Source organism: Bos grunniens, chromosome 23, assembly GCF_055505025.1.
Source record: "Bos grunniens cultivar Pamir isolate PY7600 chromosome 23, Bosgru_T2T1.0, whole genome shotgun sequence".
NCBI lineage: Eukaryota > Metazoa > Chordata > Mammalia > Artiodactyla > Bovidae > Bos > Bos grunniens.
Window position 1 is genome coordinate 52,828,305 of NC_141187.1, and position 14,243 is coordinate 52,842,547.

Sequence of the window (14,243 nt, forward strand, 5' to 3'; positions counted from 1 at the left end):
TTATATACCCTTGTTTTAATAATTTCATGTAAGTATAATTACCTCAGAAAGGAAACCAGAGTCTTTACTGCTATTATTAAAGGTTAAGTTCTCGTGTCCTTTTTCGTGAAGCCGAGGCTGATAACTGCAGCGCCTGGCCCCGCCGCCGTCTGAGGGGCTGGGCCTCTGCCCGCCGGCAGGCGGACTCGCCCCTCTGCACGCAGGTAGCCGTGTGGCCGCCTGGAGTCTTCAACAGCAAGTCTTTGTTAAGGGATTCATCTCTGTTAAGGCCATTGATGAGATTTTAAAACTGCTGTTCCTGCGTGTGAAGAGTGTGGACAGCGTGGTGTGGGTGCTGCCCCACCCCCATGATCGGGAAAATAAAGCAACAGAAAAGTGTGTGTGTGTGTGTAGCACTGTTTAATTCCACTTATCTTTTATTTAACTTGGTGGCTTGGTATAAAATGGAATCATTTGTTGTGACGATAAAGCAAGTTGATGAGGAAGTAACATTGCTAGAAAGTGGCTGAAGATATAATTGAGTTTCATAATACTTCAGGGGGAGAAAGCAATGGCACCCCACTCCAGCACTCTTGCCTGGAAAATCCCATGGATGGAGGAGCCTGGTAGGCTGCAGTCCATCCGGTCACTGAGAGTCGACTCAGGTGTAGAGCTTTCCAGTGGCTCATCGGGGGTTCGATCCCGGGGTCGGGATCCCTCGGGAGAAGGGAAAGGCTAACCACTCCAGTGTTCTGGCCTGGAGAGTCCCATGGACAGAGGAGCCTGGCGGGCTGCAGTCCATGGGGTTGCAAAGAGTTGGGCACAACTGAGTGGCTGAGCACGTGCTTTTAGATGTGATGTTTGTCTGTTGGGTTTAAACAGTTTTATGTGTGTGTATCTTTAAAAAATATCGAATAACGAATTGACCTTATGAGTCAAGAAGCACGCTTCCCAAACTTTTTCATGTTCTTTATAAGGTTTTTTTTTTAAATTTTCACTGTGAATATTTTAATAATCCCATTTCCTCCTACTTTGAAATTGTTTTAAATTAGTTTTATTTTGTATGTTGCTTCAAAAATCACAGTGAATTTAAAAATTGAGCTCTGGCATGTGCAGAGCACAAAAGTGCATTGATCTGCCGGTGCCTCCCCTCACGCACATTGTCCAGACTGATGGCAGAGCTGAGATTAAGTCAGGATTTCCTGAGGCATGGGAAACTACCTAGCTTGACTTGCGTTGTGCTGAATTGAGAAAGACAGGTAATATTTATATGCCTTTTTAGAAAATAGCCCTTTCACTAAGCTTCCACTCTTTCAGGGGTCCATGTGGCCATTTCATGTATAGTTGACGCCTGTACAATCTTAGAATGAAATTCATGGATAACATATCTTAACGGCACACATTATGTTTTTTTAAGTCCATATAATGTTTTCATTATAACCAAGAAAAGGAAGGGGAAGTAGTTTGTGAGGAAAGTCTGTTCCGTGTGTACACGTGAGGCGCTGCTGCACGGGACACAGCATGGGGCCCCTGGACACCTGCCCCGGCGTGCCTCGCGGGTGTGTGCCGTGACGGCCGCGGTGTGCAATGTGACGGCCCTGGTGTGCGTCCTATGTGACAGCCGCGGCATGCGCCGTGACGGCCCCAGTGTGCGTCCTGACGTGACGGCCGCGGCGTGCGCCGTGACGGCCCCAGTGTGCGTCCTGACGTGACGGCCGCGGCGTGCGCCGTGACGGCCCCAGTGTGCGTCCTGACGTGACGGCCGTGGCGTGCGCCGTGACGGCCCAGGCGTGCGTCCTGACGTGTCGGCCGCGGCAAGCCAGCAAACACTACCACCATGCTGTTGGTGTCACTGTTTTTGAATTAATTAAATTTAATTTGGTTAAATTTGCCATAAAGTAGTAGTTTTCCTCAACATACTTTGTAGTGCCGGCTTGGTGCCTATGCAGAAACCAGGTAGGTTCTGTACTGAGATAATCATAAGCATTTCTTTCCTTTTCTTCTCTGCACAGGAATACCCAGCAGGACCTCTGAAAGCCTGGAGGGTCGCAGGACAGGCTTTGGCGTGCGGGCTGTCCTGGCGTTCCCGCTCTCCACCCCGAGGCCGGCCGCATTCCCCGGTGACCGGCATTTCCAGGCCCCTCTGGGCTCTGTGACGTGGGCCGCGAGAGCCCGTGGGAAAGCCCGCAGGCCCCGTGGCCGTGGTCCTCCGCAGCTCTGGCGGCGGCCACCTTTGCGGCGGGCAGCCGCGGGCGCTGGGGCCCTGGGGGTGAGGGCCCCCTGTTTCCTTGCTGAGGCCCAGCCTCTGCGGGAGCACGGAGACGTGCCGTGTAGGGAAGCGAGGGGGCCGGTCACAGCCGGGGTCCAGGAAGCACGCGCGCGCGGGGCGATCCGGCCGAGCGGTCCCCCGCCTGCGCCGCCCCCCGTTGTGGCCGGGCCGGCCGTGCCCCACGCAGGAAGTGCGCCTGGAACCAGAGGCGGCCTGTCCCGGGGGCAGCTTCCTTCTCTGCAGAAGCCGGGACAATGGGATTAGCTGCGCGGTGAGATAACGGGAGAATGGAGAGAGAACTATGAGGAGACCAGTGTGTAAAAGCGTGTCTTTTACTGTTTTTTAACAAAAGAGAAAACTGGCAACAGACGGGGTTAAGGCTACTCATGTTTGCTCTTTTACTACGAACACTAAATAGATTTTCCGATGTGAATGTACTTAGTGCCACTCAGCTGTACAGTTAAATATGGTTAAAATACTGTTTTATATTATGTGACTTTTACCACAATAAAAAACATTAAAAAAACAGAAAAACTAACAAAAAAGTAAAAGTTAAATTGAGAAATAAATAAAACCCCATGGTTTGTCCTGTCAGGGTTTCATTCCACACTTGCTCTTTTTTCCCTTCCTGATTATTTTCTTTAGATAAATACAGTATAACTCAGTACAATGTAAATACAATAGAACCTGCCTGTGAGGGACTCAAAGTCCTGGGTGCCTGGCCCCCGGGCCGGGCAGGACGGCTCCTTGTCTTAAGGCGGTGGGCTGAGTCCTCACCCCCGTTGTCCGGATGTGGAGCTCTTGTAACTGCTTCCACAACCTTCCTATAACGTCCTTGACGAGGCCCTTTGCGGCAGGATCCGAGCACGATAACCAACCATAAAAGAAGACTTAAGAAGGCAGCTTAAACACCAGATTATGATGTTTCTGACAAAGGAACTTGACCGAGTTGCTGCTATGTACATTTTATGGTAAGAGCCAGAACTGTAGGGCTGTACTAGGACACAGCCAGATTTCTGCATTAACAGCATTCATCCATTGCGTGCATTCTAAGTAGGTTTGCCACCCGTGCGATAATGCTTTCCAGGTAATTTTACATTCCAAATAATACTAGTTAAATATTTCTCTCTCAGATGCCTCGGGGGCCCTGTAAAGCATCCCAAAGGCAGCTGAAAGTCAAGAGGATTTTAACATTTGTATTTGGGAAGTTTGTCAAAAAGTTTCAAAACACTTAGTCAAATGAGATTGTAAGTCACTGTGAGACAATACTTATTCCTTAACCAAATTACAAGACAGCTCACCTTCAATACCAGACATTGGTTTAATACCGAATATTTCTTCAGATCACATAAACCTGAAATTTGCTCAGACTGGCTTCTTTTATATTTCTAAATGTTTATATAAGCACTTAATTTCTTTTAAGCCAGTTAAATAGAGCTCTTTTATTTACAAAGTGCTTTTGGCAATACCATGCACCTACAACAGACATATAGATAGATTCACACACACCGACCTCATAGCTCCCATTCCAGAATTTCTGCCACGAATCGGCTACAACAATGTAAAACCCATCAGTTACAAAGGAGGTTGGTTCACGTTGGGTTTGCAGTAGATGGAACGAATCAAGGTCACCTGTCTAGATGGTGAAAACCCTTTTTAGGGAAAAAGACACAGGATTTCTATTTGTCCTCAACAAGTCAGCTTCTAGATCACCAACCTCATTTTCAGAATTTTCGTTTTAAAAAGATGATGGGTTCCTGGAGAAGACCAAGTGGAATATTTGCATCTCAAAGGCACGGAAAGGCTAGTTTCTCCTAGGATGACTTTGTTCCCTTAAGGCCAGAATTTTTTTTTCCCTCTCAAAGAATTGAGTGATCACCTCAGGGATGCTGCATGCCTGACACACCAGTTTACCTGCGCTGGGATGGTAACATAGTAACAAACTTCCCTTCATCTGTGTTAGGAAGCACCCGCCCCACCCCTGCCTGCTCTCAAATTCCTATCAGTCAAGGTTAGTTAGTCAGAGCAGTGGCCTCCCATTTCGGTTATTCATAAACACTCTTGAGGATCCTCCCTGGGTTTAAGAAATATGTGCCTTAGATTTGGAGACTCTGTGGCCCTTTTGAACTTAATAATCACCAGCTGGATATCTTTGGCCACGTCTGGGGCCTCTGCAGTCCACACTCCAGGGTCTATGGCGTCTTCTGTTTTAGCTCTAGGTTTCCTCTGCTTCTTCCCACTTCCTGTTAGAAGCCGTGGTGATGAGGTTGGTTTCGTTGCCCCTTGAGAAACAGCGGCCCTCATTAGTTAATACGCCTCTTCCCATTAAAGGGATGGGACGGTCAGGCACAAAAAGGAATGTGGAAACAGCTGGCCATTGACGTTGCACAGAAGGGGCCGCAAGACAGCGTGTCCCCGCCTCGCCCTGCCGCCCCCATCACATACCCCTTACGGTTGCTAAGACTTCCAGTCGTTGGGGTTAAGGAAGGTTGCACCAGTGTCTGTAAGAAATTCTGTCAGCTGGCTGCCCCATCAGTGACCATGCACGGCTCATCCTCAGTTACGCAGAGGGCATCTCTAGGCAGAGCCCCTGTTGGCCTCAGGCCCTGTCCATCTTCTGATGGCAAAACCATCAATGGCCGAGGGGCCCCCATCGCTCTGGCATCTGGGCATCCCCTCCACCAGTGCCCTGGGTCTTTGCAAAGGACTCATGGATTGCGATCTTCCCCCCAGCGCCCCCTTTGTCCCCTGCAGAACCCGGGCCCCATCTGGGTAGCCACGAGCCTAGGGGTCCAGCAGGGTCAGATTGGCCTAGAGAAGCGGGATCCCCCTGGGTAGTCTCTGGATGGACAGAGCCGCGCCATCATCTGGGCCTTTGCGGAGCTCTCTGGCTGCCTCCAGCCCTTTTGCCAAATCCCTATGACTGGAGACTGAATAAACCAATTGAAGCAAACAGTTTTTGGCATCTGAGGACCAGCTGTCGCTTTCTGAGTATCGTGCCTGATGTCAGCGTGGGGACCAGCAGACTGGGCTGGAAAACGCACGGCCTAAAGGGCCTGTCTCTCGAGGTTGGGGGGTGGGCTCCACGCTGTCCTGCTTCCCGAGAGCCGCCTCTGGGCTGCCTGGGAAGGCTGCAAGGTCGTCGCCCTGTCCCCGTTGACCTCTTTCACCTCTGCACAGCTGACGGTTTCACTGTAAGTGTCTTCCCGCCCTCTGTTAGATAGGCGATCTGGTACCGTCTGGTGACACGGTTCCATGTCAGTACACTTCCCCTGGTGATTCCACTGAGGGCCTGTCTGCCTCAGGGGCCCAGGGTGCTGGTGACCCCCTAGGGGCCCAGTCGGCATGTCCTCTGTGTCCTTCCTGGAGTCACTCCTCTGGGCTCCTCATATCCTGCCTTCCTTTGGGGTCTCGTTTCCTGGATGTGTGGCCCTGGGAAGTTGAGCATACGGTGCCCCGGTCCGTTTTTAACTTCCTTCTGTAATATAAGTTTAACTACAACCTGGGGTCATAACTCAGGGGTCTGTTTAGTGGCCACTTTTCTTGGCTTTCTAACTCATACTGTGGCCAAAGCTGATTACATAACCTAATAAGATTTTTTCTTTCTTAATTCCTGTTGTCCGAACTTTTCCTAGTCCCAGAGTGTATGGCCCAGAGGGGTATTAGTTGGGATGGAGGCGACCTGACCCATTTCAGACCCAAGCCTGGAGTGACGTCTCTAACTCCTGTGCTACCCACAAGTTCCACTCTCCTGTCAAATCCACCGCACAGCTTGGTGAGGGTTTGCCTTTGGGATTTTGGGTGCTGCCCCTTCCAAGATGGTCTCCCAGCCAGGTGTCAGTGCCTGAACAGGTGCCGCAAACAAACGAGCACACGGTACAGAGGTGTCCCCAGCGGCATTAGCAGTGAGCGGGGGCTGGTCCAGCTGCAAGTCGGGAGTCAAGGGTCAGTGCTTGTCGGCCACACAGGCCTCCTGGGGTGAAGAAAAGAAAGAAGGGACAGGAATGAAGGTAGAAGGTAGGAGCAAACCTCTGAGCCAGGAGCAGAGTGTAGAGGCTCAGAGCCTGCGGCGTGCGCGGGCCGCGTCTGCCGGGCCTGCTGTCCAGCAGCCAGGCTGATGGCCCCTCCCACCCCACCGTTTGCAGAAGTACAGGGTCTGTTTTCTTCGAGGGTTTCACTGACGGGTGAGTTAATGCCTGGCGTGTGGGCCCTGCCACAAGCCCCGCAGCCCGCCCCTGTCGTGGGTATCACGGGGGTGTGGTTGCAGGGCACAGCGGACGCTGTCGCTTCCCAGGGGCGTCTGCTCATCGGCTGCATTGTGTGTCCTGACGGAGCTCCCATGTCGGTCCTGGAGGCCGGCTTCCCGGCCCGTCCTTGCGGGACAGGCCCGAGTCTGTCTCTGAGCCTGTGTGGCGTGCGAGGTCATTGGTTGTCGCCTTGTCCTGACGACCGCACTGTAAGCTCCTTGGGAACCGAGACTGGCTCCTGGTGACACCCCGCAGCAGCTAGTGGAGAACGCAGACGCTGTATGTGAGGCAGTAGCTGCTGGTTGGACCCTTTAGAGCTGGACTTGCCTGTGACACGTCCCTCTGCGGCAGAGATGGAGCATGGAAGCCTCTTTCTGCCTTTCCTGCTGCAGCGATGAACCCAGTCCATGTCAGATGAGGGCAGTTGGCGAGCTCCAGGACGAGCTGATTCTGTGACTGTTCAGTTTCAGACATTTCAGTGAAGCAGCTAGAGAGACTGAGTCTTTTTTTTTTTTTTACAAAGTAATTAGATTTGTTTACTTCTGTCTGGGCTGGGTCCTCACTGCTGCACGCAGGCTTTCTCTGGTTGTAGTGAGTGGGGGAAAGTTGTGGAAAGCCTGCTGCTTTCTGGTGGCTTTTCTTGCGAGCACAGGCTGCCCGAGCTTCGAGAGCTGCGGCGTGCGGGCTCTGCACTTGTGGCTCCTGGTGCTAGAGCACAGACTCAGTAGTTGTGGCCCGTGGGATTAGTTGCTCGGAGGCATGTGGGATCTTCCTGGACCGGGGACCGAACCCGCGTCTCCTGCATCGGCAGGCAGATTCTTTACCCATTGAGCCACCAGTAAAGCTCTTAAAAGAAGCTCTTGATACTGTTTTTGTAGGCAGTTTTGCCTTTGGTTTTGAAAATATTGACTGTGGAAAAGCTAAAATTTCTTTTGACTGACCATTGATGAGTTTTAGCTAAACTGGACTTTGTATCCAAGGAGAGAATTCTGAGATTGAGTAAAATAATCAAATCCATAGTCCTGTTCTGTGCAGGAGGACCTGTGCTCCCCCGCAACCCTGACACTAAACCCCCCTCCTCTGTGGGAATGGGCACCTTGCTTCTGAGGGCAGGGGGTGCCTGAGGTGTGGGCAGTCAATTTGTCCCTGTTGGGGGCCTGGCAGGAGTGGGGGGGAGGCGCTGGTCATATCCTCAAGGAGCTGACGGCTCTGCAGGAGCCTGGAGACTCCACCTCTCCCCTTCTGTGGAGCTGACCCCTGGGTGTCGTCTTAGTGTTTCAGCAGTAGGAATTGAATTATTTGATTCTCAGGCGAGAGTGCTGGTTTAAATCTGTCATTTTCTGCTTTTCAGGAATTGACTGTATTGAAAACATGTAAAAGTAACTCTCCCTTTGAATAAAGCAGTTCCAGCTTGAAAACTGTCACTGTTTCCTCATAATGTGGGTCCTGTTTTAAATGATCTCTTACGGTGAAAGAATGGCAGATCACGGCACAGCCAGGCTATTATTCTTCACTGTTTTACCTGGGGTGTCATCTTAGGCAAAGCTTCTTCGTTTCATTTTAAACCTCGGTGTTCTCTTTTGAAAAGCGAGAGTAGTGTGGGTCTGCCTCGCAGGCTGGCCGGCGGGTGAAATGGGGAGCAGGGCGTCTCCACAAGGTGATGCTTTCCCCGCGGGACCCCACGAGGCAGTCTGGTGCTCCCATTCCGTATTTTGTCTCAGAGCTTGGTCCCTTTCCAAGGAGGAGCTTAGGTCTCCTGGGATAAGAGTCAAGCTTGTGGCTGTGACTAATGGGGCCACAGGTAAATCACAGCCAGAGAGCTGAGAATTCTTCTTGCTGCTGCTAAGTCACTTCAGTTGTGTCCGACTCTGTGTGACCCCATGGACGGCAGCCCACCAGGCTCCACCGTCCCTGGGATTCTCCAGGCAAGAACACTGGAGTGGGTTGCCATTTCCTTCTCCAATGCATGAAAGTGAAAAGTGAAAGTGAAGTCGCTCAGTCGTGTCTGACCCTTAGTGACCCCATGGACTGCAGCCCACCAGGCTCCTCCATCCATGGAATTTTCCAGGCAAGAGTACTGGAGTGGGGTGCCATTGTTGGTGAGGAGCAAAGGAATGGGATGTCTTTCCCAAGCGTGGTGTGGATCCTGCTGGTCACTGACTTCTGCCCAGACTGACAGAGCAGAGCTGAAGCAGAATCTGAAGGTGGGGAAAGGCCCTACTTGGCCAGAGTCAGCTGACTGGAGAGGGGCACGTCCTCTCTGCCCCAGCACAGGAAGGACCGGGGAACCTGGTCCTTTCATCTGTTTATTTTATGAACTTTGAACAAAGACTGTGGCGGGTCCTAAATGATGCCATTGCAAAATCAGAGAGCAGACCTGATATCTAAAGAGTGGTTGCCCAAAGAGAAGGGATTGTTGCGGGTACTTTAATGATTTGGCAAAGCTTTTAAAGCATTTATTATTTTTGAAATATAGAGTAACATTTAACAGTAGACTTCACTTCAGTTGAAAGTATCAAATGTATCACATATGTGACATTATGTATAAATATATATCCTTGTATGCATTTATTTCTGAAGCGTGGCAAATACTCAAGTAGAGACTTCTCGTTGGTGCCCGTTTGGGTCGGAACCCCAGCAGCTGGAGGGTGTTAGTATGTATCCACCAGTACTTTCAGCCCTTCGCCTTGATTACTCAGATCTTGATAAGTGAATCTGTGTAGGCGATTATGTGGTTTTCAGTCCTTGCTTGATAGAATAGATTTTTTTTTCCTTGAAATTAGTAAACACAGCTAAACAATGGTGTTCAGTGTGTATTGGAGCAAAGGCTTGAAGGTACCTGCAGGGGATGCGGGGCTGCCTTGTTACAGGAGAGCCAGCCGGCACACCGCTCCTGCGCAGCAGCCGCAGGGGCTCGTTGCCCGTCATCCTGGTTGTCGCACACGTTCTGATGCTTCAGTGGAAATCTTTAAGCAGTGCCCTTGGCCTTCTTTTAGGAATCAGGTAAGCCAAGTAGGTAGACTTACGCCAGGTTTCGTTGATTGGTGCCTTTGCTATTTTTAAGGGATGGGCCCAGGCCTCCACTGTGGTAACATAAACACGTGATTTTTGAACTGCCGCACAATTAATACTTTAGTAACACTGTACAGTAAAACATTACGGCAGGCCCAGCAAGTCTTGAAAATGAGCAGCTGGCATGTTCCTGCTTTCCCTGCGTGTTTTTGTCCACATGCATCCTTGGTTTTCACGTGGTGAAGGTCACTTATTTCCAGGGCCAGTTTGGCTGTATGAGAACCAGCTGGTGGCTTCGATCATGGCAGCTTGGTGACCTGAAGCCTAGCCAAATTTGAGAGTCATTGCCAAGAAAGAAATGCTGTATTTAACAATAAAATTTTAGCAAATATGTGTTCCTTGATTCATTCTTTGACAGGCATTTACTAAACATCCCTAGTTCGCCGTTTTCTCATCTGTGAAACGGAATGGTGATGGTGTGGGGAGCTTGAGGGAGAGGGTGTGATGGATGGGCGTGGAGAGAAAGAGCACCTGTGACGCGCCCGCCCTCAGGATGCAGGTTCAGACCTGCTGGTGGAGCACGTGGGCCAGGGTGCCTGCACCTGAGTGGGGCTTCATGTTTTATCACAAGCTGATGAGATCTTAGGAAGCTGAGTTCTGTGTTTAATATGTATTAGCATCATCTTGGCCCCATTTCTTTAAGATGGCCCAAGGGTGGCAGCTGGGGTTTTCTGCTGAGACATTGATTCTGTCTTGGGAGAAATTCTGAGTGTCTCTATTACTGACCTGGGGAGTGGGTGAAGGAACTCACATGTCCGGTAGACTGATGCTTGCAGGGCAGACAGGGCGAGGGTTGGCAGTTTAGCTGAGGAGTGGAATGGCTGTTAGGGACCGTTGCTGACGGCTCCAGACACTGGTTAAGGATGTAGTTGAGTTCTTCCACATGGTTGGATCCTCCAAGTTGATATCCCAACGGACACACATTTAGAAGTGGTGACTTTGATCAAAGTCTCTGACTGCCGTGTAATGTAAGGAGTATGCGGTCACGCGAGGCGGTGTTTTCAGGAGCAGGCGGTGCCTTGTGTGCACCGGGCCGCCCTGGTCCACACTTGTTGGTCCGCCGTGCCGGCAGGCAGCGTGCTCTGCAGGAGGTTACCGTTGCTCTTGACCCACGTGAAGTCTTAAGGCTGTTCTGGAGCATTTCCTCCCCTGCTGGGATGTGTGCTTTCCCACAGCACTGAGGAGAAGTGATTAGCGTTGCTCGGCACCCGGGAAACGCCGCGGAGTCACCCCGGAGTTCAGATCCTGGTTCCGCCTTGTGCTCTTGACGAGGACCCAGCCTCTCGGGCCTCCCTGGAGCACACGGCCCTGAGAGGGCAGGGCCCTGTGCCTGTCCGTCGCTGCGCTCCAGAGCCCAGCACAGCATCTGGCAGCAGTGGCTGGCGGTCACCCTGGTGGCAGCGCAGGCAGTGCCCAGGCCCGGGCTGCCGGCTCAGCGGGAGGAGCGCAGGGCTGAGGCTCAGGGCTGTGATGGAGCGGGGTTTAGACCATCACCGCTGTTAACTAAAATCTCTAGCGCATGTTCTCTGTGTCTTTGTTGACTCTATCTTTAAAGAAAATAATTTTACTGTATTTTAGATCAGTTCTGTGATATATTGAAAATGAAAAAAAAAGGGGGGGGGTTCCTTTCATCAGAGGTAGTTTGAGAAGCCCTGTGCTCCAGGCCAGCAGGTGAAGATGGGGTGTAGGTTCTGGTCAGGGAAGGCTGCTGTGAGGTTTGTGCTGAAATCTGAAGATGCTGGGGCTCATCTTGACAGGCCTCAAGGTGACAACAAGCTGAGTTTGAATGTCCTAGGAGCAGAGAGAGGCTGGGGGCATGGTGGGAAGGAGGGGGTGGCAGGAGGCTGGGGGCACAGTGGGAAGGAGGGGGTGACAGGAGGCAGCTGACGGGTGGTCCTAGGAGCAGAGAGAGGCTGGGGGCACAGTGAGAAGCAGCGGGTGGCAGGAGGCTGGGGGCACGGTGGGAAGGAGGGGGTGACAGGAGGCTGGGGGCATGGTGGGAAGGAGGGGGTGACAGGAGGCTGGGGGCACGGTGGGAAGGAGGGGGTGGCAGGAGGCAGCTGACGGGTGGGCAGGGCTTCCTGACTCTGACAGCAAGGCTGTGTTTTGTCTAGAATGCTGATTTTATCCAGTGACTTCTCTGAAGTCTTCAGAGTTGAAGCAGATCACTTTGGCAGCATGGATATTAGGGTTCAAGAAAGTGGGGAGGTACGAATTAGGAGACCATCGTAGAGGAGATCATCCTGGGTGTTCATTGGAAGGACTGATGCTAAGGCTGAAACTCCAATACTTTGGCCACCTGATGCGAAGAGCTGACTCATTGGAAAACACCCTGATGCTGGGAAAGACTGAAGGCAGGAGGAGAAGGGGACGACAGAGGATGAGATGGCTGGATGGCATCACCCACTCAATGGACATGGGTTTGGGTAAACTCTGGGAGTTGGCGATGGACAGGGAGGCCTGGCGTGCTGCAGTTCATGGGGTCGCAAAGAGTCGGACACGACTGAGTGACTGAACTGAACTGAACGAGTTAGGAGGCTGGTGGAGTGGCCCAGCGTGGAGGTGGTGGTGGGGTAGTCCAGGCAGGAGGTGATGGTGGGATGGTCCAGGCAGGAGGTGATGTGGGGTGGTCCCGCCTGGAGGTGGTGGTGGTGTAGATGGGAGTGTTGTGGGACAATGGAGAGAGTAGGCTGGTCTGTGGGATGTTTTGAAGTTGAACTGGTAGGACTTGCTGACAGATTGGATTTGGGGAGCGGGAAGGGCAGCAGGGTGACTTCTGAGTGTGTGTCCTGATTGGGTAAATAGAGACGCCGGTTATCGACAGGAAGAAGTAGTTTGAAGAGAGGGGTGGGTGGGGATTGAGATGTGAGAAGTGTTACCTTCCTTGTTCCTGTGAGCCTCTTTGTAAATCCTTTTAAAAGTGGAACTTCACAGTTCTGACTTCTGTGCTATTGTTACAGAGGACCCGGAGAGGAAATGCCTCGTGCAGGAGGCCTCTGGCAGTGTCCAGCTGGTTTCATGCCTTCAAAACAGCAGAGAAAGAAATCTTTTTGTTGCTCAAATATTTTGGAAACTCTCAGAAAAATTCTTTGGGACGACTGGGAGGACTTGTCCACGTTAGCTGTTACTGATTCCTGAGTGGCATCCTGCTCCGTGTGTGCTTAATTGGCCTGTGATTCTGTCTCAACTCGTCCCACAAAGAACAGCTCCTCACGAGGCGGGGCGGAGCTGTGGGCCGCCCTCCAGCTGGATCTGACACAGTGTCCTGTTCTCAAGACAATGAGAAAAGAGGAAAGGAAAAATGCAACCTTTATATTAGCTTTTAGCTCCTGAACTCTATTTTGCAAACCATTTGTGTGTTTGGTAATACCTGTCCCCACCCCCCACCCCCCTTTTTTTTTTCCTTTGGTAAGTTCAGTGACAAAAAAGATCAAGACTCAGACCACATTTGTGACTATCACACCAGAGCTGCCCTCCGCCCAGAGGACTGAGAAAACAGGGTGGCTCTGGAGCACGCCTCTCCTGTAGCCTTCGGGTCTTCCCAGAAAGCTCCGGGGGTCTTTGATTTGGTCTGGGCTCTGTGAGGTGAGACCCTGACGCTCCTATTCTTTTCTTTCCCTGAGAGAGGGCCTTTGCTGTTTCGAAATACGCTGTGACGTTGCCCGGCCTCTGGCGTCTCGGCCAATGCCAGTGGGCATCTTCGCCTGTTCTCAGGCCGCCGTTGGTTCAGTCCTGTATCCCTGAGTGGTCCGCACACGCCCAGGTGGTGCTGCTCAGACCACAGACCCAGAATTACTTAGTCTCCCTGTGGGGGACCTGTACTTTGTAGCTGGCCCTTGTCAAGAAATTGCCTGTTCCCATCTTGTATCTTTTTCATCTCTAGTATGATCCGATTGGTGTAGCATCTGAAATTTCATTTCTGTTTTTAAGTGAGAATTCTATTGATCTTATTGACTTCGGCAGTCAATCCAAATTTCAAAATAGAGAAACTTAAAATGATTTTTTTTTTTGGCATAACCCTTTCAAACACCTGTGGATTGGTACTGCAACTTCTTCAATCAAGTTTTAAAGCTACTTTAGAATTTTTTATTGTGAATACCAATTGCCTTTTTTTAAAGAAAGGCGTTATCTTAGACTTGACTTAACTTGGAGTTGTTTCTGCCGTGTTTTATGGTCTTGACGCTTTCCTGTGTGTCCTGCGGTGTTTTGTGTTTATTTCTCCTCTCTTGGACTAAACGGCGGTGTTCTCGAAGGCAGGTGGCGCTTCTGTTCCTTGTTACGTTCCACGAAGAGAATAGAGTTGTCTCTTGCACAGAGTAGCTGCTCGATGAAAGGATGCTGAGGGATTTCAAATTTCTGTGCTCTGCTCATGGCAGCCCTGTTTCCGTACGCCGTGGAGATTATCTTGTCTACTTGGAATGTGTTTCCAGTGACATGCTTTGGCATCAGAGCATCCTTGTTTGTGGGGGACATCAGCATATGTGTGTTCAGAAACTGCCTGTTCCCTGGTCTGTAAGGCCGGTGTAGAAGCAGTGCCCCCTTGTGAGGTGGGCATGGCCCACACTGTGTACGTGGACTCGGAGTGAATAGGGGTACAGGGTTACAACACGCTTCAGGGGCCATGTAAGTGTTGGATATAAACTGACCCGTACTGTTACTATTAACAGAGACTCAGT

General features: G+C 51.2%; 1 protein-coding gene and 1 long non-coding RNA gene across 12 annotated transcripts in view; both read left to right on the plus strand.

The window, feature by feature from the left end:
• Positions 1-2,857, plus strand: part of LOC147347867 (uncharacterized) — a 36,434-nt gene extending 33,577 nt beyond the window's left edge. For 2 of the 3 annotated variants that reach the window (XR_015152880.1, XR_015152879.1), the window contains exon 3: positions 1,992-2,857. This is a non-coding gene — a long non-coding RNA (uncharacterized LOC147347867). The remainder of the gene's footprint in view (positions 1-1,991) is intronic. The other variant, XR_015152878.1, reaches the window with a different exon arrangement.
• GMDS (GDP-mannose 4,6-dehydratase) overlaps positions 1-14,243 on the plus strand; it is a 434,715-nt gene that overhangs the window by 36,311 nt on the left and 384,161 nt on the right. For 2 of the 9 annotated variants that reach the window (XM_086370931.1, XM_086370939.1), the window contains exon 1: positions 1,726-1,935. The exons of the other annotated variants lie outside the window; for them this stretch is intronic. The gene's annotated coding sequence lies outside the window, so the exon portion shown is untranslated. Of the gene's footprint in view, positions 1-1,725; positions 1,936-14,243 lie in introns of those variants that run through there. 9 annotated transcript variants of the gene reach the window in all.